The 26618-nt window shown below is 45.5% G+C and overlaps 1 long non-coding RNA gene across 2 annotated transcripts; it reads right to left on the bottom strand.

Moving 5' to 3' along the window:
- Positions 1 to 585: 585 nt before the first annotated feature.
- Positions 586 to 26488, bottom strand: LOC112413605 (uncharacterized). 2 transcript variants are annotated; one of them, XR_003006008.1, is made up of 3 exons: positions 26341 to 26488; positions 24053 to 24193; positions 586 to 927 (listed from the first exon to the last, which is right to left on the bottom strand). It is a non-coding gene; the product is annotated as an uncharacterized LOC112413605 (long non-coding RNA). The 2 variants fall into 2 exon arrangements; XR_003006009.1 differs by lacking the exon at positions 586 to 927 and adding an exon at positions 17952 to 18011.
- Positions 26489 to 26618: the final 130 nt, after the last annotated feature.

Below are 26618 nucleotides of genomic sequence, written 5' to 3'. Positions count from 1 at the left end.
TGTGGGCTTGGCAACCGGACTAACCACCCACTCTATGTGTCAAAACCATCACCTGGCCAAGGGTAGGTAAGGTGCCATCCAGTTGTGAGGCCCATTCTCTCCTGAGTCCAGAAATGTTCAAAAATGTATCTTGGACTCCACAGAGTACAACACATAGAAAACCATTTCCATGTGTGATGTACTGTGAGATACAACATTTAATACTGGTCACAACCCACACATTAAGTTCATGGCCCACGAGGGACATCCCTGGCGGGCCAGTGGTTGGGACTCCGAGCTTCCACTGCAGGTGACACTGGTTGGATCCCTGGTCGGGGAACTAAAATCCCGCCTGCTGTGCAGCATAGCCAAAAAAAAAAAAGAAAAGAAAAGTTCATGACCCACAAGCCAGGCCATCACAGGCAGATGGGAGGGTGCTGCCCTGGACTCCCCAAAATCTGGCAAGAGGAGCCCAGGGTAGGGAAGGGCGGGCAGGAGAGGAGAAGGTGGGAGGGCTGGGGTCGGGGCGCACAGGCGGGACAAGGAAAGGAAGGGGAGAGGGAGGGGCGTTGTAAATAAAAGAATGAGCTTCTGAACCCACATATGTTGGATCACTGGGATTATTTCTGCATTAGGTTTTGTTCACATCACTCAGCTTTGATGACAGATACACTGCCCGGAGCAAGCAGCTTAGCCTCTCTGAACTTGAGATTGTTTCTCAAAACACAAAGGAAAACAACAAACAAAAAAAACCTAGAGAGTTGCCGTAACGCTGGCGGTCTTGTCTGGGTACAGTCCCAGTGATGGTGGCGCCTTCAGCCTGGACTTGAGCCTCCCAAAGCCCCATCACACTGCTTTCCTCTGGTTTCCAGGAGAAGGGGCAGGATGCACAGTCTACCCCCCTGCGGCAGTGCAGACCGAAATTCAGATGCTTTGAAATGCACGTACCTGTAAGAAGGAAATCTGGGCTTTAGGGGGGTTGTAGGGAGAAGGGTATTTAATCAGCCTGATTGGTTTGAGCTGGTGCAGGGCTGGGGCCCGGGGTCTCCTTGCAGAAGGAACGCTGAGGCCTGAAAAGACAAGTGTGCGCTGAACACGGGGCCAACACTGTGCTATGGCCCTGGGGCTGTCACTTGGCTTCTCTGAGCCTGTTGACTCATCTCTGCGGAAAAAAGGAACTGAAGTAGCAGTGAAGACACAAATTTTAACAGTCAAAGGATGCCATAATATGTTCTCAGAAATATTGAGTGAAAAATCTAGCATATCTCTTACCAACGTATGAAAATGCCAACAGGAGTGCCTAGAGAAATCAAAGTTCAACTCAGAAGGTAACATGAGATGATGAAAACTGTGGTGTGCTACTCTGAATATACAAAACACCATCAGGTTGTACACTTTAAAGGGGTGAATTAAATCTCAATAAAGCTGTTACCCAAAAAATTCAGAAGGAAGATCCTGCCTCCAGATGATGTAAGTGCCCTGTAGTCCGCACACAGAGGTTTCCTGAAGTAGGAGAGGATGCCTCACGGCAAGGTCCGGGGAGACAGCAGGCAGGCCCTTGACTTTGAGAAGATTTCAGCTCCACTTCCTGCAGGACACCAAGGGCTGACCTCTCCGCTGGAAATATTAACTCAAGGCCTCGAGTTTTGTGTGGTGAATCATTCTAGTTTCTTCTGTTTGTTTTTTTTTTAGTCTTTTGGTCACACCGCGCAGCATGTGGGACCTTAGTTCCCTGACCAGAGATCGAACCTGCGCCCCCTGCAGTGGAAGCACAGAGTCTTAACCACTGGACCACCGGGGAACTCCCTCTTCTGCTATTTTTTTAAAATGGGATTTATGCTTCCTAACAGTGTCTCTCAATTTTTTTTTAAATGCATTTCTTGTTTAAGCCAACATTCCTGGGTTTACCAATGTTTCTAAGTTTCCCTCTATTTATAGATAAAGTTCAAACTTGACTTAACCCGCAAGTTGATCTGATGGCTCATTGAGTTTGTTGGTAAAATCCTTTGGCCTCTCAGAATGAAACCACAGGTATGTCCAACAAGGGACCAGAAGTGAAGAAGAATAAAATACAGCTCCTTCTACTGGAGTGAAGAAGAATAAAAGACAGCAATCCGGGTGCCATCAAGCTATACTTCAAGGCCCAGGAAGGCACCACAGGGAGCCCTTGGATTAACCTCCTTCACAACTGTCATCTTTGTTAAGGGCTAGTTATAAAAAACTGAGAAGTCAAAAGCCTACCTCTTAAAGGACAGAAAGTGAATGTCTCCTTAATTAGAAATACTTCTCTTTAACTTTAAACATTTTAATCCTCAAATAAGAGTGAGATCCCGGGACTTCCCTGGTGGTGCAGTGGTTAAGAATCCGCCTGCCAATGCAGGGGACATGGGTTCGAGCCCTGGACCGGGAAGATCCCACATGCTGCAGAGCAACTAAGCCCGTGTGCCACAACTACTGAGCCTGTGTGCCACAATTACTGAAGCCCATGTGCCTACAGCCTGTGCTCCACAGCAAGAGAAGCCACCACAATGAGAAGCCCACGCACTGCAGCGAAGAGTAGCCCCCATTCACCACAACTAGAGAAAGCCTGTGCACAGCAAAGAAGACTCAATGCAGCCGTAAATAAATAAATAAATTTATAAAGTTTTTTTAAAAATTAAAAAGAAAAAAAGAGCGAGATCCCTAGATTCCACTGCTATTGAGAATCCGTCACCCCCAAAATTTAGCCCCCTCTTTGAAGAGCCCTCTTCATTTCTCATCTTCCTGGTGCTTTTCTCAGCCAGTTCCCACATCGTTTTTGAGCCTCCTGCCTCTTCTCTCCTTGCTAAGAGTTCAAGCCGTGATGGAGCTTAGCATCGGTGACTCTATGATGGGTGGGATCCGCCCGTCTGAACATAGAGCACTGGGGCGCAGGCTCCCGAGGCAGCTCTTCTACCAGGGAGGATAGCACTCCCACAGCTTCCCTCCCGCAGCCGGGGAGCTCGAGGTGGCCTTCTGTTGTGTCAGAGTCCATCCAAGCCGCGGTCCAAAGCAGCGCCTTTCTGAGGAGCCCTGAGATGCCCTGGCAGCCGCAGCGCATCCCTGCCCGGCCTTACCCTGCTCTGCTGTGCTCCGAGCTACAGTGGGATGAGCTGGAAGCCGGCCAGTGGCTTCGGACTGAAAGATATTAAGGAAGCTCTGCTATTACACAACAGTGACCAGGACAATGCTTTGGAAGACCTCACGGCTCGGGCGGGAGCCAGATGAGACCAGGCCCTGCCACGGAACCACCCCCGCAGGAGGCCCTGAGGAGAACACCTGTGGGCAAGAAGGGGCACACTTCCAGATTTTCTTTCAGGGGAGGAAGGTCAGGTGTAGAGACTGTGCTTGCCAAGTCTCTGTGAGCCTAGGTCCTGAGCTGGGGAGAAAGTGGGGAAGATTTGGGCATGCAAATGCCCCTAGAACTGTCCTGGCTCCTTCCATAGTAAAAGTATCTGTATTCTGAGAAGTGTCCTTCCCACCTTGGCCATCCAGAGAGACTTCTCTGGTCTTTCCGGGGTCTGTATGGCCTCAGCGGAAACCTGGCCCAGCTGCCAAAAGGAGCTGCGGAGGAGGAGGTGGGAGGGCCTGACTCAGTGCCACTCTGGGGCTCGATGTTTCCCGCCTCTGTAAGGGTGCACTCACCTCTAATCCAAGTTGAGTGCGATCGAAAGGTTCTTCCGGGGTTTTGTTTTTTCCCCTTTTAACAACATCACTTAGCGTTACACTGGTTCTGTGGTGTCTCTGAGGTGCAAAGAATGCCCTTTTCCTCTTGGGGCCCTGACTTTGCCTTTTCTGCAGGGCAGTTACCATACTTCCCTGCCCCAGCCTGTTTCTTTTGGCCTGGTTTGGACCATAGTCTTCTACTACCCGAGACTTTAGAGCCCCCTGCTCTAGAAAACAGTTGTCAGCTTAAGAAATCATTGGCCCCTTCCCAGCACATCAAGTGGGGAAGAAAGAGGCTTTGATTTAGTCACCCAGCACTAACAACAGGAACAAAAAAACAGTTCAAAAACAGCTTCTCTGTTTTTGGACTTATTCTCCCAGGGCCTTGTGTTCTGATAACATAGTTCTTAGAGCCAGTGGTTAGCACGTTCCTTTTTGAAGGTCCTGGAGAGCTTCCCTCACTCCCCCCATCCTTTCACCTTCTTGGTGAGATAAGAGGGGTGAACCCCTTGAGGAACTGGAAGGCGGTTCTTCTCTGCGGGGCCCCCAGTGAAGCAGTACGACTGGCACTTAGGTTGTAATCCATGTTAAGCCGAAACAAAGCTATGGTAAATAATAAGAGACTCGGGGGCAATGTCTTTTGGTAACTGGGACATTTGTGGGGGGAGGAGGGAGGGGAGTAGATTTTTACAAAGGAGCAGGGGATCATAATAAAAACTACCACTTAGGGGACTTCCCTGGTGGCACAGTGGTTAAGAATCCACCTGCCAATGCAGGGGACACGGGTTCGAGCCCTGGTCCGGGAGGATCCCACATGCCACAGAGCAACTAAGCCTGTGTGCCACAACTACTGAGCCCAAGTGCTGCAGCTACTGAAGCCCGCATGCCCTAGGTCCCGTGCTCCCCAACAAGAGAAGCCACCGCACTGAGAAGCCCGTGCACCACAACGAAGAGTAGCCCCTGCTCACCGCAACTAGAGAAAGCCCGTGCTCAGCAACGAAGACCTAACGCAGCCAGAAATAAATAAATGAATACATAAATAAATTAATTTTTTAAAAAAAACTACCACTTATAGACTATACGCTGTGTGCCAGGCATCGTGCTAGATGCCAGAGACTCTGTGATAAATCAGATGGCACCTCCACCTTCCAGTTACCAGAGAGGCCTTGTCTCAGCAGCTACTGAGATATCACTGAACTGAAATGTTTGAGGGTCAGCAGCTTAAGATCTATCTGCTTCTTGTAAGTGTGTACAACAGTTCAAGAAATTCCTGTGAGCAGTGATTTCATGGATCTGGTCTATTAACAAAAACAAACACCTAGAATACTTCCAGCTGGTCAGCGGGGGTAATGCAGCACAGGGCTCCGTCTACTGATGCGGCATCCTGCAAGTTCAAAGAGGGTGATGCTACGTGTGTCTGGGCATTTGAGGGTTACGTGAGAAGTTTATTACACTTAGAACTACATCAACTAAGCCCTTTAAATATTTGTAGGTGGCACCCACTTCTAGACAAAGTTATCGAGACTGTGTGACGTAGGGGGAATATTTCGCGCTTCCAGATTTGCTCAACTGGTATCCCCATTTTTCGGTGACCAGAGAGGTCAGCCTCGTGACTAGTAGGTACTCAGACACCTGAAATGTTCGCATGTAGGTCGAACACTAACAACGTTTGCTAAGCCTGCCCAGTAAGTTGTCTTTTTTTTCCTTATAAGTGTACCCAACCGTTCAAGAAATTCCTATGAACATGAATGCCCTAGATCTAGCCTATTAAGGAAAAACAAATTTCTTCTTTCTTAAAGTCAATTGATTTAAAGCAGTGCTCAAAATCAGGTTTGATGGCAAATTGCAACACTGTAAAACTTAACTCATTTTTGTCACATTACATGTTATCTGACCTGATGACTCGATCCCCAAAAAAGCAGAAAATTGGCAAACTATTTGCCTTAATCATTCTTTTTTTTTTTTTTTTCCCCTGGCCTTGTAGCAAGCGGGATCTTAGTTCCCCAACCAGGGATTGAACCGGTTTCCCCGGCAAGTGGAAGCGCAGAATCCTAACCACTGGACCACCAGGGAATTCCTCCTTAATCTTTCTTGTCCTGCTTTAGGAGCACATATTTCTATATTGGAGATGTGTGTCATGTTTTTCTACCAATTTATGTGCCTGACCCAACCCATGAGAAAGTAGTCAAACTTTCCAGGTACGTACAACATACAGTGCTGGCGTCAAGCTGGTCCAACTGGACAAGCAAGCACACCGGAGGCTTTGATAAGACACAGAGATAATCCGCACAAAGATTCAGAGGCTTGCAAGCCCCCCCCACCCCCAGCCTGGTGCCTCGGGGTATGACGGTCAGGGGTGTGCTGGGACACACGTACTGAGTGAAAGACTGACTGCAACTCCTGGCATCCCTCACCACAGAGGAAGAAGCCTCTTTGGATTCTGGTGATGCATCCCACGCTCAGGACAACCCATCCAGTCCATATACCAGGTGACCCAAAGGCAGCCCTTCGCATGGGGCCTGGAGCAGGAAGGAAGTCTTCACTGGGCCCAGGCTACAGGCAAAGCAGTTCTGCTCGGGCCACATGATCCTACGGGCCTGAAGCTGGTGGAGGTGATGCTGTGAGGAGCCATCGGCCAGCTCAAGGGAGAGGCGCACACAGACCCAGGTCTGCTCCTTGGAAAACAGCCCCTGATTATGCTACAGGGCTCTGGAAGGGACTGAATGTCTGACCATGGACACCAAGTGGCCGCACAGCAGCACTGCCCGTCATGACCTGGGTTCTGTCAGACTCATAGGACCAGGGGAGCCCAGAGGCAATCCATAACAAGACGGTGCCTCCAGGCTGAGCCCCAGCAGGACAAGAGGGCACACGTGAGCCGTGTGAGCAGGAGCCAGACCCCTGCCCCCACCACGGCTGCACCTGTCACACCTCTCCCCACCTCAACTGACACGAATAGCCACGTGGTGGCGGCGGTCCCGTAAAACCAGATGCAGCAGGAAGCAAGTGTCCACACTTGATGACGAGGGGTTGGCTCGGTGAGAGAATTCAAGCCAGAGAATGGATGGCAGCTTCCTTGTAGCCACACTCAGCAGTTACCTCGAAAGACAGCGGTATGGGGGAGCCTTCCCAATGGGCAGTGTACCTGACTGCACGTGCTGAGTCAAAGGAAAAGCAGCCCAGGATAAAAATATATATGGACTCACGGGCAGTGGTGAATGACCTGGCTGGCTATTTTGGGCACCTGAAAGACCAAGGATGAGGAGGTCTGGGATGGAGGACGCCTATGTGGATGGACATCAGGGTGTGGGCTCAGGGTGGGAAGACCTGGAGAGCGCACACCACGCTCAGCAGAAAGCATCCACCACAGAAGAGGCGCCTGCCAGTCAGCTACATCGACAGACGGACTCAGCCTGTGGACATCAGCCAGCCTTTGTCATCAGCCACCCCAGCACTGGAAAGAAGGTCACAGAACTGGAGTGGCGGTAGTGCCAGAGATGGACAGCCGACGTGAGCCCCATGGCGTGGACTCCTACTTGCCAAGGCTGATCTAGATACCTCTGCCTCTGAACGTCCAACCTCCCAGCGACTGAAACCATCCCAGAGACCCTGCAGTGGCACTATTTTCTGATAGAACCAATCAGCCACTTAGCGGCAAGTTTACAGCATCCTGGGAAGGTGTACAACTTGTCCTACAGGAATAAGTACTTATTCCAGGCCGGATTGCCCTTCCTGTCCACAGAACCTCAGCCAGCACCACACTTGGGGGCTGTGAAGTTTCTGACCCACCTAGCGTTCACCCTAGAGACCCACTTCAGCATCCTGCACATCCCAGCCCCGGCGGGACCCAGCACTCGAGGTCCTGCCCCCAGCACAGCGGAGGGGCCCGTTTGGAAACAGCCCTCTGCCGCCAGGCTGAGATGCCATCTTCCAGGTCGTGTGCTCTGAGCCGGAGGCCTCTGCGGCGGCGTCTCCAGTAGAGAGGAAGCAAGGGTCCGAGAACCAAAGGGCAGGAGTGGGAGCGTCCTGCTTCCCATCCTTCTCCAGGGCCCACTGGGGGCCTTCCTGCTGGCCATCCCTCCCCCTCTGCACTCTGGAAAGCCAGGGGACACAACGAAGTGCCCACCGAGCTACAGGATATGGCTGCTTTGTGCCCATGTGTCCAGAGACCCAGAGGTAAGGGGACAAGCCCCACCTTGGCAGGGGTAATTGGCTCTGAGCACCACTAGGGGTAGAGTTGCTGCCCCACAGCAAGGGCAGCAGTCACCGCGGTGATCCACTTGGGACGACTGTGACCAGGAACGGTCAAGTGCAGCAACACCAACCCGAGAAGAGGATCGGATCCTCAGAGACGAGGGCTGGGGTCACACCACCAAGCCAGCCACCAGGACTAGCAGGACAGACAGAGGAGGGCAGGAGGAATTGAACGGACGGTGGCGGAAGGGCCAGCGCGCATCGTCATGGCCCTGAGTCCTCGAGAAGCAACAGACTGTAGTTCGCCCCACTGCCCAGGAGCCCTGGAGCGGCTGAGCGGAGGCCTGTGGCAGGCGGTAGCGGGGCTGCCAGGGTGGGTGCGCTTGAATCTCCCTCCAAGACAGAGCCCACTGCCAGTGACACTGTAGCCACAGCATCTGGGGGCTCCATCCAGCCTTCAATCGCGGCCATGCCCTTCCAGGCAGCCCCCAGCCAAGGACTGGCCAGGACCGTGTTTGCCCAAAGTGGGACTCCTTTAAGGGACAGCCTTGACCCTGGCCCTCCCGTTGAGCTGACCAAAGCTTCGCCAGATTGCCAGCCTAGGCGAGGGCCCTCCCTGCCCGGCCCTGCGGCTTTCCTCTGTGCCTTCCACACGCGTGCGTCAGGCCCACATTGTGACCTGCGAGCTTTTCCCGCTCAGTTTTGCTTTCTCTCCTTGGGTCTTTCGCAAGCTTTCCCCCGCCCCATGCGTCTCCTATCACTGCCAGAACGTGTTACCACAAACCCGGTGGCTGCACACGATAGCAGTTCGTTGTCTTACAGTTCTGGGGGCTAGAAGTCCGAAATCGAGGTGTCAGTAGAGCCGCGCTCCCCCTGAGGACCGAGGGAGGAATCGGTCCCAGCTTCCGGGGGCCCCTAGCCCTTGGGGTGCCCCTCGGCTCGTAGCCATGTCACCCGTCTCCACCTCCGTCCTGAACGTGGCACTCTGTCCTGTGTGTCTGCTTCTCTTTAGTCGTGTCGGACTAAAAGCCCAGCCTGCTCCAGGGTGACCGCCTCCCAGCTTACATTTTGATCACATCTGCAAGGATCCTCTTTCTAAATAAAGTCACGTTCACGGCCACCAGGGGTTAGGATTCCAACGTATCTTTTTTTCTTGGGGGCAGGACCCGATTCAACCCACATGCCCCCACCAGCCCACTCGCATTCACTGTCTGCTTCCAGAGGCCCCAACTGACACAAGAGGTAAAAAGGTGATTGACAGGTCAATTCAGTTTACATAGAGAATGGATTATTCAGCCATTTAGTGGAATGCACCAAGTTTGACTTTATTGGTCATTTCCTTAAAGCCCAGCTACTGTGAAGCCTACTGTGATGTGTGGATTTCTATCAGATGGAAAAGGTCAGCCCAGAGGTTACTGCCCTGTAGGACATTAACCCATTTTGTCTCTACTAGCCAATTCGTTTCAGTGTTCCCGGGACTGACTATATGAATCTCTGTTCCTCAAATTCCCTTTTAAACCAGACTTGTTATCTTACTGGTTCCCCCATTAATTACAAGTTGAATAAAATCTTTGACAGGTGTTCCTTTCGTACATATGTGAGAGTCACACTGCAAACTTGTTGACATTGTGCTTTACAGCACCTTGGACCTCCGTGTGACCATGAACTCACCCCCTGCATCCCGCCTCCCGGGAGCCGTGGGCAACCCACCCTGAAAGAACAAATTTCTGTGGGCCAGCCTTGCAGAAAAACCACGAGCCCGTAATCTTGACACCATAAATGCTTAATGCTCAAAGGTGACAAATTTTCATTGCATTTCATCACCTGATAAATCTATGAAGTTGGTGACGAATAGGAAATTGAAGAAGGCCATTTACAGAGCTGTTCAAATTCAGATTTTGCATGCTAGAATAACGCACTGCCGACAGTTCGATAGGGCTCTGCTACCTAATTCAAACCTCACTATGAGCGACATTACACACATTTTTACAGATGAGAAAACTGAGTCTCAAAGGAATGTAAGCAATCGGTCCATCTCAGGCACTGCAGGAAGTCAAGTCCACATTTCCAGCCTCTACAGCAGCCTTCCTCACGTCTAAACTGCTGAAGAGGGTTCTCTCCCTAAAGGTTACGTCACATGTGTTTCACCTAAATACGTGTGAATCTATTAACAATTATGCACACACAATAATGGCACATCTACCAGGAATTTCTAAAGTAAATACCACCACCATTTCTCTGTATCTTAGCACAATACAAATCATTACAAACTCTAAAGTGAATCATGTTTATGCTTTCTTCTTTTTTATGTTGAAGTATACTTCATTTACAATGTCATGTTAGTTTCAGGTGTATAGCACAGTGTGTGTGTGTGTGTGTGTGTGTGTGTGTGTGTGTGTATGTATATATATATATTCTTTTACAGATTCTTTTCCCTTTTAGATTATTACAAAATATCGAGTAGAGTTCCCTGTGCCGTACAGTAGATCCTTGCTGATTATCTATTTTATATACAGTAGTGTGTATATGTTGATCCCAGCCTCCCCCCACCCCCTTTCCCCTTCGGTAACCATAAATTACTTTTCTATGTCTGTGAGTCTATTTCTATTTTGTAAATAAGTTCATCATTTTTTTTAGATTCCATATATAAGTGATATCATATGATACTTGTCTTTCTCTGTGTAACTTACTTCACTTAATATGATAATCTCTAGGTCCATCCATGTTGCTGCAAATGGCATTATTTCATTCTTTTTTATGGCTGGGTAATATTAAATTGTATATATGTACCACATCTTCCTTATCTATTTATCTCTCGATGGACATTTAGGTTGCTTCCATGTCTTGGCTATTGTAAATAGTGCTGCTATGAACGTTGGGGTGCGTGTATCTTTTCAAATTATAGTTTTCTCCAGATATATGCCCAGGAGTGAGAATGCAGGATCATATAGTAATTCTATTTTTAGTTTTTTTAAGGAGCCTCCATACTGTTCTCCATAGTGGCTGCACCAGTTTACATTCCCACCAATGGTGTCGGAGGGTTCCCTCTTCTCTACCCCCTCTCCAGCATTTCTTACGTGTAGGCTTTTCCATGACGGCCACCTGAAGGGAGTGAGGTGACACCTCACTGTAGTTTTGATTTGCATTTTTCTAATCATTAGCGATGTTGAGCACTTTTTCATGTGCCTGTTGGACGTCTGTATGTCTTCTTTGGAGAAATGTCTATTTAGATCTTCTGCCCGTTTTTTGATTGGGTTGTTTGGTTTTTTTTGATATTGAGTTGTATGAGCTGTTTATATATTTTGGGAATTAATCCCTCGTCAGTCGCATAACGTGCAAATATTTTCTCCCATTCTGTGGGCTTTTTTTTTTAATGGTTTCCTTGGCTCTGCAAAACTTTTAAGTTTAATTAGGTCCCATTTGCTTATTTTTGTTTTTATTTTCATTACTCTAGGAGACGGATCCAAAAAGATATGGTTGTGATTTATGTGGAAGAGTGTTGTGCCTATGTTTTCCTCTAGGAGTTTTATAGTATACGGTCTTACATTTCAATCATGTTTCTTTAACACAAGGGTAACATATTCCCCTAACACCTTCTCAGTCTGTGAGTATGTGGTGTGGCAGTTATCAAGCCTGGAAAGCATACCCTGAATTGGAGACACAGAAGACCAGTGCTTGATTCAACCTAAGATGCTCAAGTGGGCTGTGTGCACAGGACGAGGGTGGCTGCGCTGGGATCAGCCTACACTCCCACCATTTGTCAGGACGGGATACACAAACGCTTCCTGAAGACCGGATGTGGGTCATGCCAGAGAGTGCTATCATGTGGTCATCTTGTGCCCTACAGATACTCTGCAAAGCCCAAGGGGACCCAATAGCAAGATGCTGGAGGCCAAGGCTAAATTCTTAGGGGCTGAGGAAGGAGGACCAAATGAGCATCCCGAATAGTGACGCATCAGCCTGGATCAGGGGAACGAGGGTCCCCAACAGCAGGACTCTCCTGGGATCCTGTGGTATCACCTGCAGAAGGCAACTGACTCATTAGTCAGTTTCAAACATCTACCCTGCCCGGAGAGCATCCTGGACCATGCCAGTTCAAAGAGGGGCTTTCCTACTCTATACGCCGCTCTGCCCCGACCCTTTTCCAACACTGGAGTGCGTCCAGGGAACTGGACGGGATGCAGGAGCAGGAAGACGGGGAGCGAAGAAGAGGCTCTGAGGGCAAGACGGGGAGAGAGTGGAGAAGCCAGCCACCTGCCCCACCCGCACTGCGGAAGGGAAGGAGATCTGGTGCAGAGCTAGAACTGACTGTTACCTCAGAATAGCAGGACATCCTTGTGCCTGCCTGACTTTTCTTCCAGGAACAAGGGAAGATTACCTCTGCTCAATAACCTTTGTACGGACTATAGGAGACAAAAGTAAAACTGAATTTCCAGTGTGTTACAAATACCGCTTGTTTCACATACCAGCTATATGTATATTAACGCCCAGTAGGAAGGAAACCTGTTTAGCTTGGGCTTAATGTGTTTATTAAGAAAATTTATCCAAATTTTGGAAAGAGGAAAAAAGGGATTATGAGTTGTTGTTTCAGTGTCCCGCTCACTTTCTAACAAGCTTGCTAGAAAAACCTTCTTCTGACTTGCTACTTAGTATTGGTTAGGATGTTTTAAAGTTCTAAAGGAGATTAACTTGAAGAAAACTGATAGCACAGCAACTGATATTTGTCTTAGAGCAGAGCTCACGCCCAAAAGTATCATTTATTGCCCTGTGGGAAATTAGCCATGTTTGTAGTAATGCAGTAATCTCATTCTACATTTAAAAATAAAGTCTTTCCTGGGCTTCCCTGGTGGCGCAGTGGTTGAGAGTACGCCTGCCGATAGCCGGGGACGCGGGTTCGTGCCCCGGTCCGGGAAGATCCCACATGCCGCGGAGCGGCTGGGCCCGTGAGCCATGGCCGCTGAGCCTGTGCGTCCGGAGCCTGTGCTCCGCAACGGGAGAGGCCACAACAGTGAGAGGCCCGCGTACCGCAAAAATAAATAAATAAAAAAAATAAAATCTTTCCTGATTAACAAATGGACTCTTGTTCCTCACATGCTCCTTGAGGCTTTACCATCCTGTTGGTAAATGACTTTAATCAACCCTTGACACATTTTGATTTTATATTTGTATGAGATATTCATGCTTTGTAACTTTTTGAAAATTAAACTTTACAACTGTTTCCAAAACTTACTTAGCTGCCAAAACACTACTAGCTTTTTCCCCTAATCTCATTAAGCCCACTGACATCCCTGGGGACCAGATCTCAAGGAATCTGCTTTGGAAATTGCCACAAAGGCAGTCTGTCAGCCAGGAGAACAAAGGAAGTGCCTGGTTTGTAAATAGGCATGATGACCCTTGTTGATTAAGCCAAAGGAAGATTTCAGGCCATCCAAAAAAGACTAAAAATTGAGACAGCGTCCCAATTCACACACTCCTCTCATCCCCTAATCATCCCTGAGAGTAAAGTGAGGTATTGCTGTTTAGGAAAATGCAACTAGCATAAACATCCTCATGTCAAATATTTAATTAGGTATTTGAACTTTGGTGTAGATACATGTAGGAACATATGAGGTTGTTTTCTAATTAAAAGAGAGGGTTTTTTTGTGGTTTTTTTTTTTGCATTACACGGGCCTCTCACTGTTGTGGCCTCTCCCATTGTGGGACACAGGCTCCGGACGCGCAGGCTCAGCGGCCATGGCTCACAGGCCCAGCCGCTCCGCGGCATGTGGGATCCTCCCGGACGGGGGAACGAACCTGCGTCCCCTACATCGGCAGGTGGACTCTCAACCATAGCCAGGAGAACAAAGGAAGTGCCTGGTTTGTAAATAGGCATGATGACCCTTGTTGATTAAGCCAAAGGAAGATTTCAGGCCATCCAAAAAAGACTAAAAATTGAGACAGCGTCCCAATTCACACACTCCTCTCATCCCCTAATCATCCCTGAGAGTAAAGTGAGGTATTGCTGTTTAGGAAAATGCAACTAGCATAAACATCCTCATGTCAAATATTTAATTAGGTATTTGAACTTTGGTGTAGATACATGTAGGAACATATGAGGTTGTTTTCTAATTAAAAGAGAGGGTTTTTTTGTGGTTTTTTTTTTTGCATTACGCGGGCCTCTCACTGTTGTGGCCTCTCCCATTGTGGGACACAGCCTCCGGCCGCGCAGGCTCAGCGGCCATGGCTCACAGGCCCAGCCGCTCCGCGGCATGTGGGATCTTCCCGGACGGGGGAACGAACCCGCGTCCCCTGCATCGGCAGGTGGACTCTCAACCACTGCGCCACCAGGGAAGCCCAAGAGTTCTTTTTTATTGAAGGCTACTTGGAAAAGACCAATAATCACTAAAGTAAGTATTAGAATTACAGGTAACTACACCTTCAGAGAGAATTGAGCCATGTTCAGCTGTTTAATCAACTGTTGGCATTTGCAGAATCAGGATGAAACCTAAGATGCTATTAATGTCATCTCCTTTCTTCATTTAACAATGTCATAAATATTGTCATTAAATATTGTTCTGCATGATTTTTAATGGCCTCAAAGTTGTCCATTGTAGGGAGGTACCAAAATTTATTTTATGAATCTTGAACTGTGGACCATTCAGTTTGCTACAAATTCCTAACAATTTCTTTAGGTTAAGTTCCTAGAAGTGGAACATTAAAATGAAGTGTATTTGTCGAGGTTTTTTTTAACATGGTGCCAAATAGTCCTCCCCAAAGATTGTACAATTAAGAATTCCACCAATAGGTGTATGAGTGTGCTGTTTCCATACATTCTCCACAATACTGGGTATGGTACCTTTAAATATTTTGCTGAATTTTTAAAATTGAATTATAGTTGATTGACAATATTGTGCTAGTTTTCAGTGTACAACAAAGTGATTCAGTTATATATATATAAACATTATATATATATAAATGTTCTTTTAACATTATAAAATTTTTTAAATTCTAAAATTATAATTAAAAAATTTAATTTAAAATTGTTAAAATTATAATTAGAAATTTTTTTAATTAAAAAATTTTTGTGTTATCCTGCTTTTGCCTGTTTCTCACCCTAAAGAGCCTAGTTTCGACTTTGTTTCATTTTTTTTTAATTTAAAAAAATTTTTTCTTAATAATTATTTTTTATTTTAATAACTTTATTTTATTTTATCTTTATTTTATTTTATCCTCTTTCTCTCTTCCTATTTTTTCTCCCTTTTATTCTTACCCGTATGGAGGACAGGCTCTCGGTGCTACAAAAGGATAGGGATGGGACCTGCACCAGGGGGAGGGAGCCACGAAGGAGGAAAGGTTTCCACACACTAGGAGCCCCTTCGCGGGCGGAGACTGTGGGTAGTGGAGGGCGAAAGCTTCGGTGCCGCGGGGGAGAGAGTAGCAACAGGGGTGCGGAGGGCAGAGCGGGGAGATTCCCACACAGAGGATCAGGGCCGACCAGCATTCACCAGCCCGAGAGGCTTGTCTGCTCCCCCACCGGGGCGGGCAGGTAAGTCCAGGAAGCGCAGAGAGTCCCATACAGGATAAATCCAAGGAGAAACACAAGACACATACTAATCCAACTATCAAAAATTAAATACAAAGAATATTAAAAGCAACAAGGGAAAAACAACACATAAGGGAATCCCCATAGGATAACAGCTGATGTTTCAGCAGAAACTCTGCAAGCCAGAAGGGACTGGCAGGACATATTTAAAGTGGCGAAGGAGAAAATCCTACTACCAAGATTACTCTACCTGGAAGGATCTCATTCAGAGATGATGGAGAAATTAAAACCTTTATGAAAACTACAGGCCAATATCACTAATGAACATAGATGCAAAAATCCTCAACAAAATACTAGCAAACAGAATCCAACAGCACATTAAAAGGATCATGAACTATAATCAAGTGGGGTTTATCCCAGGAATGCAGAGTTCTTCAATATACGCAAATCAATCAATGTGATCCACCACACTAACAAACTGAAGGAGAAAATCCATATGATCGTCTCAATAGATGCAGAGAAAGCTTTCGACAAAATTCAACACCCATTTATGATAAAAACCCTAGAAATTTTTTTAATTAAAAAAATTTTTTTCATTAAAAAATTTAAAATCTTAAAAATTTTAGGGGGAGGAGCTTCAAGATGGCAAAAGAGTAAGACCACCTTCCTCCCCACAAATACACCAGAAATGCATCTACACGTGGTCCCACCGGGGCGGGCAGGGCTGGGAGCTGAGGCTTGGGCTTCGGTCGAAGCGCATGGAGAGGACTGGGGTGGTGGCATGAGCACAGCCTGCAGGGGGTTAGTGCTCCACGGCTGGCCGGGAGGTAGTACGGAGAAAAGTCTGGACCTGCCGAAGAGACAAGAGACTTTTTCTTCCCTCTTTGTTTCCTGGTGCGCGAGAAGAGAGGATTAAGAGCGCTGCTTAAAGGAGCTCCAGAGACGGGCGCGAGCCGCGGCAATCGGCACGGACCTCAGAGACGGGCATGAGACGCTTTGCTCAACATCACTAATCATTAGAGAAATGCAAATCAAAGCTACAATGAGGTATCACCTCACACCAGTCAGAATGGCCATCATCAAGAAATCTACAAATAGTAAATACTAGAGAGGGTGTGGAGAAAAAGGAACCCTCTTGCACTGTTGGTGGGAATGTAAATTGATACAGCCACTATGGAGAATGGTATGGAGGTTTCTTAAAAAACTAAAAATAGAACTACCATACGACCCAGCAATCCCACTACTGGGCATATACCCTGAGAAAACCATAATTCAAAAAGAATCGTGTACCAAAATGTTCATTGCAGCTCTATTTACAATAGCCAGGACATGGAAGCAACCGAAGTGTCCATCAACAGATGAATGGATAAAGAAGGTGTAGCACATATATATAATGGAGTTTATAAAGCAGAAACTAACACACCATTGTAAAGCACTTATACTCCAATAAAGATGTTTATAAAAAGAAAAGAAAAAAAATTTAAATTAAAAAAATTTTTTTAATTCTAAAATTTTAAAAGATTAAAAATTTAAAGCATTAGGGCTTCCCTGGTGGCGCAGTGGTTGAGAGTCCGCCTGCCAATGCAGGGGACATGGGTTCGTGCCCTGGTCCGGGAAGATCCCAGATGCCGCGGAGTGGCTAGGCCCGTGAGCCATGGCCGCTGAGCCTGTGCGTCCGGAGCCTGTGCTCCGCAACGGGAGAGGCCACAACAGTGAGAGGGCCGCATACCGCAAAAAAAACCAAACAAACAAACAAAAAACATTAAAACATTATATATGTAAATGTTGTTTTTCAGATTCTTTTCCATTATAGGTTGTTACAAGATACTGAATATAGTTCCCTGTGCTATAAAGTAAATACTTGTTTTAAATATGTTGGTTCATTTAATATATTGGTTAATGCAACTGGTTTATTTAGTAGGGAGAGACTGGTATCTCATGGCTTTAATTTGCACTTAATTACTAGGTAAGGTCAGTACTTTTTCATATATTTTGGCCATGTTTTCCTAGCTGTATGTTTATTTTTCTACATGAACTTCAGTATCAAATTGATTAGGTCCTAGAAAAGATTTAGTGGTATTTTTATTGAGGTCATGTTAAATTCATAAATTAACTTATAGAGAACTAATATGTTTATGATACTGAGATGTTCCATCTAAGAACACTGGATATTTTTCCATTTGTTTAAAATTCACTGTTGTATCTTTTAGAAGTGTTTCAAAGTATCCCCATATAAATTTTGCACGTTTTTATGTTTATTCCTAAATACATTTTCTATATTATATTTTCTAAATGGCAATTGTGTATCTGAAGCCTCTTTTTCTTTTAAGAAATTTATTTCTTTTATTTATTTATTTTTGGCTGCATTCGGTCTTCGTTGCTGCACACGGGCTTTCTCCAGTTGTGGCGAGCGGGGGCTACTCTTTGTTGCATGCATATGCTTCTCATTGCGGTGGCTTCTCTTGTTGCAGAGCGCGGGGTCTAGGCACGCAGGCTTCAGTAGTTGTGGCACAAGGGCTCAGTGGTTGTGGCTCACAGGCTTTAGAGAGCAGGCTTAGTAGTTGTGGCGCACAGGCTTAGTTGTTCTGCAGCATGTGGGATCTTCCTGGACCAGGGCTCGAACCCGTGTTTCCTGCATTGGCAGGCGGACTCTTAACCACTGTGCCACCAGGGAAGCCCCTCTTATTTTTTGTATGCTGATATTGTACAATATTTTGCTATCTTAATGAAACTTTTTGTTGAGTCAGCTTTAATTTTGATTCTCTGAGGCTATTTAGGGTTACTATCATATCATCTGCATTTTTTTTTTTTTTACCAATTCTCCTGTCTCCTTTTATAATTAGCATTGGTTAATACCTCTGGTATCAATACAATGTTAAGTAGTAATGTACATAATGGGCATCCTTTTCCTGTTCCTGATCTTAATAGAAATGCCTCTAGTATTTCCCCTCTAAGTAGATGGTGGTTTAGAGCTATGATATACGACATATATATGAGTAGGAATAGGAGTTGAATTTTGTCAATGCTTTTTCAAAATCTAGAGAGATGATATTACTTTTCTCCTTACATCTGTTAATAGTATATACAGTTGACCCTTGAACAACATGGGTTTGAACTGTGTGGGCCCGCTTATACTCAAATTGTTTTCAATAGTAAATGCTATAGTACTGCACAATCCACGATTGGCTGAATCCTCAAACGTAGAGCTGGGGATACAGAGGACCTTCAGATAATGGATAAACTATGTATACCAAGGGCCAACTATAAATTATTCTTAGATTTTTTAACTGCACAGAGGGTTGGTGCCCCTAACCTGCATGTTATTCAAGGGTCAATTGTACTATATTCATTAATATTTCCAAATATTGAACCAACCTTGTATTTAGGATTAAATTGTATTTGGACATGATGCATTATTTCCTTAATGTGCTGGTACATTCTGTTTACTAATACTTTGTTTAGTATCTGTCTGCTGAATTGTGTCTACCTAAAATGTTGAAGTCCTAAGCTACAGTACCTCAGAATGTGACTGTGTTTGGAGATAGGGTCTTTAAAGAGGTAATTAAGTTAAAATGAGGTCTTTAGGGTGGGTCTCAATCCAATGTGACTGGTTTTCTTATAAGAAGAAGACATTTGGACCAAGACAGGCATGCATACAAAAGAAAGGCCGTGTGCAGACTCAAGGAGAAGGTGGCCATCTGCAAGCCAAGGAGAGAGGCCTCAGAAGAAACAAAACCTGCTCTCACCTTATCTTGGACTTTCAGCCTCCAGGACTGTGAGAAAATAAATGTCTGCTGTTTAAGCCACCCAGTCTATAATATTTTGTTCAGGCAGCCCTAACAAATAATAAAGTATCTTAGCCTTGATAATCGTAAGTGACATCAGTCTGTAATTGTTTCTGTATTATTTTAATCAGGAATCAGTATCAACATTATACTGGCTTTATAAAAGTTTTCCCCAACATCACTTAGTTGAAGTTCATCCTCTAACAGACTCTTCAAGTGGGGCTCATAAACTCTGTTTTTCCCAAGCTTTTGCACGTTCAAATCAATTTTTCTATAGTCTTGATACTTGAAGGAGAATATAGTGGGTTGAATAGTGTCCCACAAAGAGAGATGTTCAAGGGACTTCCCTGGTGGTCCAGTGTCTAAGACTCCGCCCTCCCAATGCAGGGGGCCCAGGTTTGACCCCTGGCCAGGGAACTAGATCCCATATACAGCAACTAAGAGTTCACATGCCACAAATAAAGATCCCGCGTGCTGCAACTAAGACCCGGTACAGCCGAATAAATAAATTAACATCAAAAAAAAAGAGAGAGGGCTTCCCTGGTGGCGCAGTGGTTGAGAGTCCGCCTGCCAATGCAGGGGACGCGGGTTCGTGCCCCGGTCCGGGAAGATCCCACATGCCACAGAGCGGCTGGGCCTGTGAGCCATGGCCGCTAAGCCTGCGCGTCCGGAGCCTGTGCTCCGCAACGGGAGAGGCCACAACAGTGAGAGGCCCACGTACCGCCAAAAAACAAAAAAAAAAGAGAGAGAAAGAGATATTCAAGTGCTAACCCCTGGTACCTGTGCATCAACTTATTTGGAAATTGGGTTTTTGCAGATATAATTATCTGCAAACCTTGGGATGAGAGTATCCTTGATTTAGGATGGACCTGAAATGCAATGGCTGGTGTTCTTCTAGAGAAAAGAGGGTGAGATTTTAAACAGAGACACAGAGGGGAAGACCATGTGAAGACAGAGACAGACTGTAGTTATGCAGCTACAAGCCAAGAATGTCGAGAGTTGCTGGCACCCACTGGCAGCTAGGAGTGAGGCATGGAACAACAGGTTGTCCCTCAGAGCCACCAGAAGAAACCAATTCTGCCAACACCTTGATTTCAGACTTCTGGCCTCCAGAACTCTGAGAGAATAAATGTCCATTGTTTTAAGCCACCAAGTTTGGTAATTTGTTATGATAGCCCTAGGCAACTAATACAGACTAAAATCTTTAGTTCATACTTTTCTTTTCTGTGCTGCTCCATGGTTGCCTTACTTTGTGTGTTACTTTGGAGAAGTCTGAAGTCTGTCTAGTTCTCTTGCCCTTGCAAGTTATTTAACCCTTTTGCCTGGAGGCTTTGAGAATTTTTTTTATTATTTTTTTTTTTCTGCAGTATGCGGGCCTCTCACTGTTGTGGCCTCTCCCATTGCGGAGCACAGGCTCCAGACGCGCAGGCTCAGCAGCCATGCCATGGCTCACGGGCCCAGCCGCTCCGCGGCATATGGGATCTTCCCGGACCGGGGCACGAACCCGCATCCCCTGCATCGGCAGGCAGACTCTCAACCACTGCGCCACCAGGGAAGCCCAAGAATTTTTTCTGTATCTTTAAGGTCTAATCTACCACAATGTCTCAGAATTGACCATTCTCCATTAATTTTCTCAAGTGGCTGCGGGTTCTTTATCTATTTTTATAGACAATGATGGAGATTGTTTTTTTATTTTTATTTATTTATTTATTTATTTATGGCCACACTGCATGGCTTGCGGGATCTCAGTTCCTCAACCAGGGACTGAACCCTGGCCACGGCAGTGAAAGCACCAAATCCTAACCACCAGACCACCAGGGAACTCCCCCATATTTTGCTTTTAGGTAATCTTTTGCTATTTTAAAAATTTTCTTCTTCCTTTTTTTTCTTATCTTTGTTTTCTTAGTCAATAGTTTTAACTGATTTTTGAATAATGGTGAAAAATCCAAGTTACAGGACACTTACCCTTATACCCCATTCACTTCTCCCCAGAGGCAACCACTGTTACTTGTGTATCCTTCCAAATATATTCTATGAATATATGAATATTAGTGTATTTATATTTTTTGTCAGTGTATTTATATGTATATATTTTTACACAAATACACTATATTATACATGCAGCCCTGCACCTTGCTATTTTCATTGTACATCTAGGGTATGGTTCCAAACTGGTGCATGTAGAGCTGCCTCATTTTTTTGAAGACTGCATGGTCTTCCATTGCATGAATGTACCTCAATTTATTTAACTAATGCCCTAATGCTGGACTGTAATTTACAGTCTTGCTATTATAAACAATACTGTAATAAATATTTGGTACATATTTATCATTCCACACATGTGGGAGTATATATATAGCCTAAATTCCTAGAAGTGACACACCTATTAGAATGGCTAAAATCCAAAACACTGACTAAAATCCAAAACACCAAATGCTGACGAGGATGTGGAGCAACAGGAACTCCCATTCATTGCTGGTGGGAACGCAAAATATACAGACACTTTGGAAGGAAGTTTGGCAGTTTCTTACAAAACTAAGATCCAACAGTGGTGCTCCTTTGTGTTTACCCAAAGGAGTTGAAAACTTACATCCACACAGAAAACTGCCCACAGATGTTTATAGCAGCTTTATTCATAATTGTCAAAATTAGGAAGCAACCAAGATGTCCTTCACTAGGTGAATAGATTAATAAACTGTGGTACATCCAGGCAATGGAATATTAGTCAATAATAAAAAGAAATGAACTATCAAGCCATGAAAAGTCATGGAGGAAACTTAAATGTATATTATAAGTGAAAGAAGATAATCTGAAATGCTACATGCTGTATGATTCCAACTATATTATATGGAATTCTGGAAAAGGCAAAACTATGGAGACAGTAAAAAGATCAGTGGTTGTAGGGGGTTGGAGGGAGGGAGGGATGAATAGGCAAAGCACAGGGGATTTTCAGAGCACTGAAAATACTGTCTATGATACTGTTACGGTGGATACATGTCATTATACACTTGTTAAAATCCATAGCATGTACAGCAGCAAGAGCAAACCCTAATGTTTGCTATGGACTCTGGGTGATGATGATGCATCAATGTAGGTTCATCCATTGTAACAAATGTCCCGTCTGGTGGGGGTGTGGTGGTTAGGGGGCTGTGCTGTGTGTAGGAAAAAGGGGTCCATGGGAACTCTCTGTACTTCCCACTCAATTTTGCTGTGAACATAAAACTGCTCCAGGAAAATAAAAGTCTATTTTTTTAAATCCTGGGGGCATCTGCAGGATCAAAGGATATATGCATTTAAATTTTTAATAGATATAAGAGCTTTCCAGAACTACTGTGGCAATTTACATCAGCCTTGCCTATTTTTATACCTCACTCTCATCAATACAATATAGTTGAACTTTTTGATCGTCACTAAATTGTTAAAGGAATAGGGTATCTGCTTGTCATTTTAATTTTCGTGTCTCATTATAAATTAGATAGAGCACCTTTTTTTTCTTTTTTTTAATATGTCTGAGCCATTTGAATTTCCTTTTGGGTGAAGTGCCTGTTCATTTTCTTTGCCCATTTTTCTATTAGGTCTGAACCTAATTTTATAGTTAGAAATCTACAAATTGGAATGGGAACAATGGTTTTAAGATCTTATATTTTGGATCGAAAAATACAGTTATCACATACCCTGCAGTCAACCTTGCATCTTTAAGCATGAGGTGAAACTAGAACTGAATGAGAAAAGTAATAGGGTATGGGTACTTTTTCTGTATATCTGGGTACAACCTCAGCCTCTTAACATAAGAAAAAATGCCATACCTAAATGTTATAAAGAGCATAGAATCAGGTGCACCGTCTAGTTTCATTTATGCTGTCTTTTGTGGAACAGTCCCGAGCTACATTTCATTAGATCATGCAAGGTTCTTTGTGTAGCCTGAAATCTGGACAGCTGCTGAACATACTTTTTGGTAAAATAAAGTTAAGCATTGTACCAGATGTGATCTCCAAATTGACTATTTAGCCTGAATAAGGACTTCCCTGGTGGCGCAGTGGCTAGGACTCTGTTCTCCCAGTGCGGGGGGGCCCGGGTTCCATCCATTGTCAGGGAACTAGATCCCACATGCATGCCGCAACTAAGAGTTTGCATGCCACAACTAAGGAGCCCACGTGCCACAACTAAGACCCAGTGCAACCAAATAAATAAATAGATAAATATTTTTAAAAAATAAATAAATAAAGTAGCCTGAATAACTCAGTTGCTTTTTTGGCCAAACATAGTAAGTGGACAAATAGAGAGCATGTGTTGCAGTATCAGACGAGATACTGACCTTTGTACTACTTTCCCAGAGCTACCTTAATAAAACAAAAACAAACCGGGTGTTAAAACAAATTTATTGTCTCATGGCTCTAGAGGGTAGAATTCTGAAATCAAGGTTTTAGAGGGCCACGCTCCCTTTGAAACCTGTAGGGAATCCCTCCTTGCCTGTTGGCAGTTTCTGGTGATTTGTTGGCCATCTTTGGTGTTCCTTGGTTTGCAGCTGTATAACTGCCATCTCTGCCTTTGTCATCATGTGGCATTTTCCCCGTGTGTCTCTGTCTTCACATGGCCACCTTCTTACAAGGACACCCTACTCCATCTCCAAAATGACCTCATCTGAACTGTATCTGCAATAACTCTATTTCCAAGTAAGATCCCATTCTGAAGTACTGGGGTTTAGGATTTCAACATACCTTTTTTGGAGGGACACAATTTAACACATAACAACCTTTCTCTAGAATCTTTTGGGAGAAGGTGAGAGAGACAAGGTAAAAGCCAAAGAGGCTGACACCTTCTACATACATTGCATTAGCCTGCCTGAGCCATATCGGCATTTGCTGTAAGCACAGGGTGGATGACTTACCAAAAGCTTAATTTCAGAGGAACTTACAAAGCACTTCTGCCCCACGTGGATCCTAGTCCTTTCGTTTGTGATTCACTGAACTGCATGCTCCACCTTCAGCCATCACCCTGCCACTCTGTCCCTGACAGGATGAGCTGCAAGCTGCAGAGAAAAAGAAATGAACTAAGAAGGGTCAAATGATCCCCCATTAGATCACAGATCAGACTGCAGGCCGGGGAGACTTCTGTCTGCTTCCCGTGCTATTGTGCTCTGAGGGGGGGCCCCCCTCCTGTTGTCCACCTTGTCGCCCTTTGAGAGCGACAAGGACCCACACGTGGAGCTGTTCCTGAAGTAGTCTCAACTGATCTCAAGTTTCAGCCAAAAGACATCCTTTTTGAATTCGACACCTATTGGCCGCCTAACCTATTAAGTATCTATTCACCAAGGGCCAGATTTTACTACTTGGTTCAGTCACCCCTCTGCAGAGAGCCCTTTCTGTCTCGCTGTGGGTAGCATCTGAACTTCTGCTTGTTGTCTCAGAATTAATGTGCAGCCTTTCCTTGCTTTCCTGAGGAATTTTGTACTACTAATCCACTCACATCTAAGTGGTTTTATTCCTTCTTTCCCAAACTCACCTTAGAGCATTTCTTGCCCTTTTCAGTGGCCAAGGAATTTCATCCTAACTTCTAAAAAGGCAGTGAGAAGTTATCCTTATTTTAAAATGGGAATACACACACATACACATATATATAAAATTGCCAATATATATTGAATATATATATTTAGAGCAGGCCATAGTTTTTTTTTTTTTTGGTGTGATGACTATATAAGTCCAGATGAGCCTTCAGCCAATTATTATTCCCTGCTCCATTCCCCCATTGTATTTTTTTTAAAGAGCCATGGACGTTTTCTTTAGATTCTTTGCTAGTAAATAAAAAAATTCTTGCCTTGAATATCATATGATAGCTGGGTGGGGTTTTTTTTTTTTTTTTAAGCATGACAGTTTTGTCAGGGATAATTTTCATATTATCAGCTGACTGTTAGAAATGCAAGCAACACAGAGAGTTTTGGTTTTTTCATCAGCTACACTTGAGGTATTTTTCTTTTGACTCCAGGCCCCAGAGATTGCTGGTTGAAAAGGCCTGGCAGACTTTATTCCAGGGAAGGCAGAAAGCAAAGGCCAGTCCTGCCTTCCCCAGCGATCAGCAGCAGCAGTTTTCTGGAAAGTAGGAAACAGAAAAGAAGAGGAAGATTAGATTTGAGTTAAAATTGTCACTTTCTCTCCAACTGGGAAGGTCATTCTCTGACATGACGTGGGGTATGAGGCACTGTATCTCTCTTGTTTGCAGAAGTCACCTAACAAAATCTTTCCCAGTAGGACATACCTACTCATAAATCAGCAGTGTCAGCTTCAATCACAGCTTGCATTCTAGAATGCAGACACCAGGGAGAGGCTGACCTAAGGTAACCTGGGAGGACTCCATGACCCCCTGGCTCTCAGAGGTTGGAATTTAGAGGATGGCATGCTTCCTGCTGTCTTCACAGGGGCATTTAGAGTGCGATTTAATCCCGCATTATCCTTCCATTATGGGTACTTCTCCTCAAAAGTCCTACAGTCCTTATCTACCAGGGCCCCAAGTAGGGGGTGGTAAGTGAGGCACTCTCCTAGGGGCAAAATTTAGGGGAACCCTAAATAGCCCCAGTAATCAAGATCAACGGTATTTTAACGCAAAAAAAAATTAAACAAACAAATTGGCAAACGAAGCCTATAACTGCTTGATTTTGGAAATAAAGCTTCCAGGGCTGGGATCAAGGTGAGGAGAGAGAGGTGGGCTCGTACAAGTGCGGGGGCAGATCCTGCATTTGATATTTTGATATATTGTTCATTATGGGGTTTTTTGCATTAATTTTGGCCTTTAAAAATTTTTTAACTAAAATACTTATCTTGATTATTGACTTTTTTTTTCGAATCCATAAATACTGCAACTGAGGCAATTGCCTCTCACTGGCCTCACCCGAGTCCCGGCCTTTAAAATACTGACGAGTCAACAAAAAGCTATCCACCTTCCCGAACCACGACTCTTAGATAAGGACCAGGCTCCGGGGTACAGACACCCTGCCGTGAAGTCTCCGCGTCCCAGTGGGTTTAGACCCTCCCCTCCTCCTTTCCGCGCTCGGGTATTAAAACACTGCGCGTTCTGCCCGGCCTTACTCGGAGCGGCCGGCGCGCCCGGGCCACGTCCGCTCCCGCACGTCTGTCCACGTTATGAGATGACCCCTTCCTTCTCAGAGACCCAAGTTTCACTCACCGCCAAGCCCGTCCCTCACAGCGGTCCCCAGGCCCGCGCACTGCCGCAGCGCGTTGTCTGCCCGCCTCTTTCAGGCGCCGGGCCCGTGTGATCGCGCCTGCGCGCTCCGCCGTGCGCGGGCGTGAGAAAGGGCCCGCGCCGCTCCCAGGTTCTTCCGGAGGGGCAGAGGAGGGCGAAACTGCTCCCCGCGCGGCAGTGCGCAGGCGTAGCGGCGCGCGGCGCTTTCTTCCGCCTCAGCCACCGCGGCTCCGGCGGCGCGCCAGTCGCTGGGCTGCCCG

This window comes from Neophocaena asiaeorientalis, unplaced genomic scaffold, assembly GCF_003031525.2.
Source record: "Neophocaena asiaeorientalis asiaeorientalis breed wild unplaced genomic scaffold, Neophocaena_asiaeorientalis_V1.1 scaffold369, whole genome shotgun sequence".
NCBI classification, from domain to species: Eukaryota; Metazoa; Chordata; class Mammalia; order Artiodactyla; family Phocoenidae; genus Neophocaena; species Neophocaena asiaeorientalis.
The sequence above is the reverse complement of the archived record's forward strand: the minus strand, read 5'-3'. Positions and strand labels throughout refer to the sequence as shown.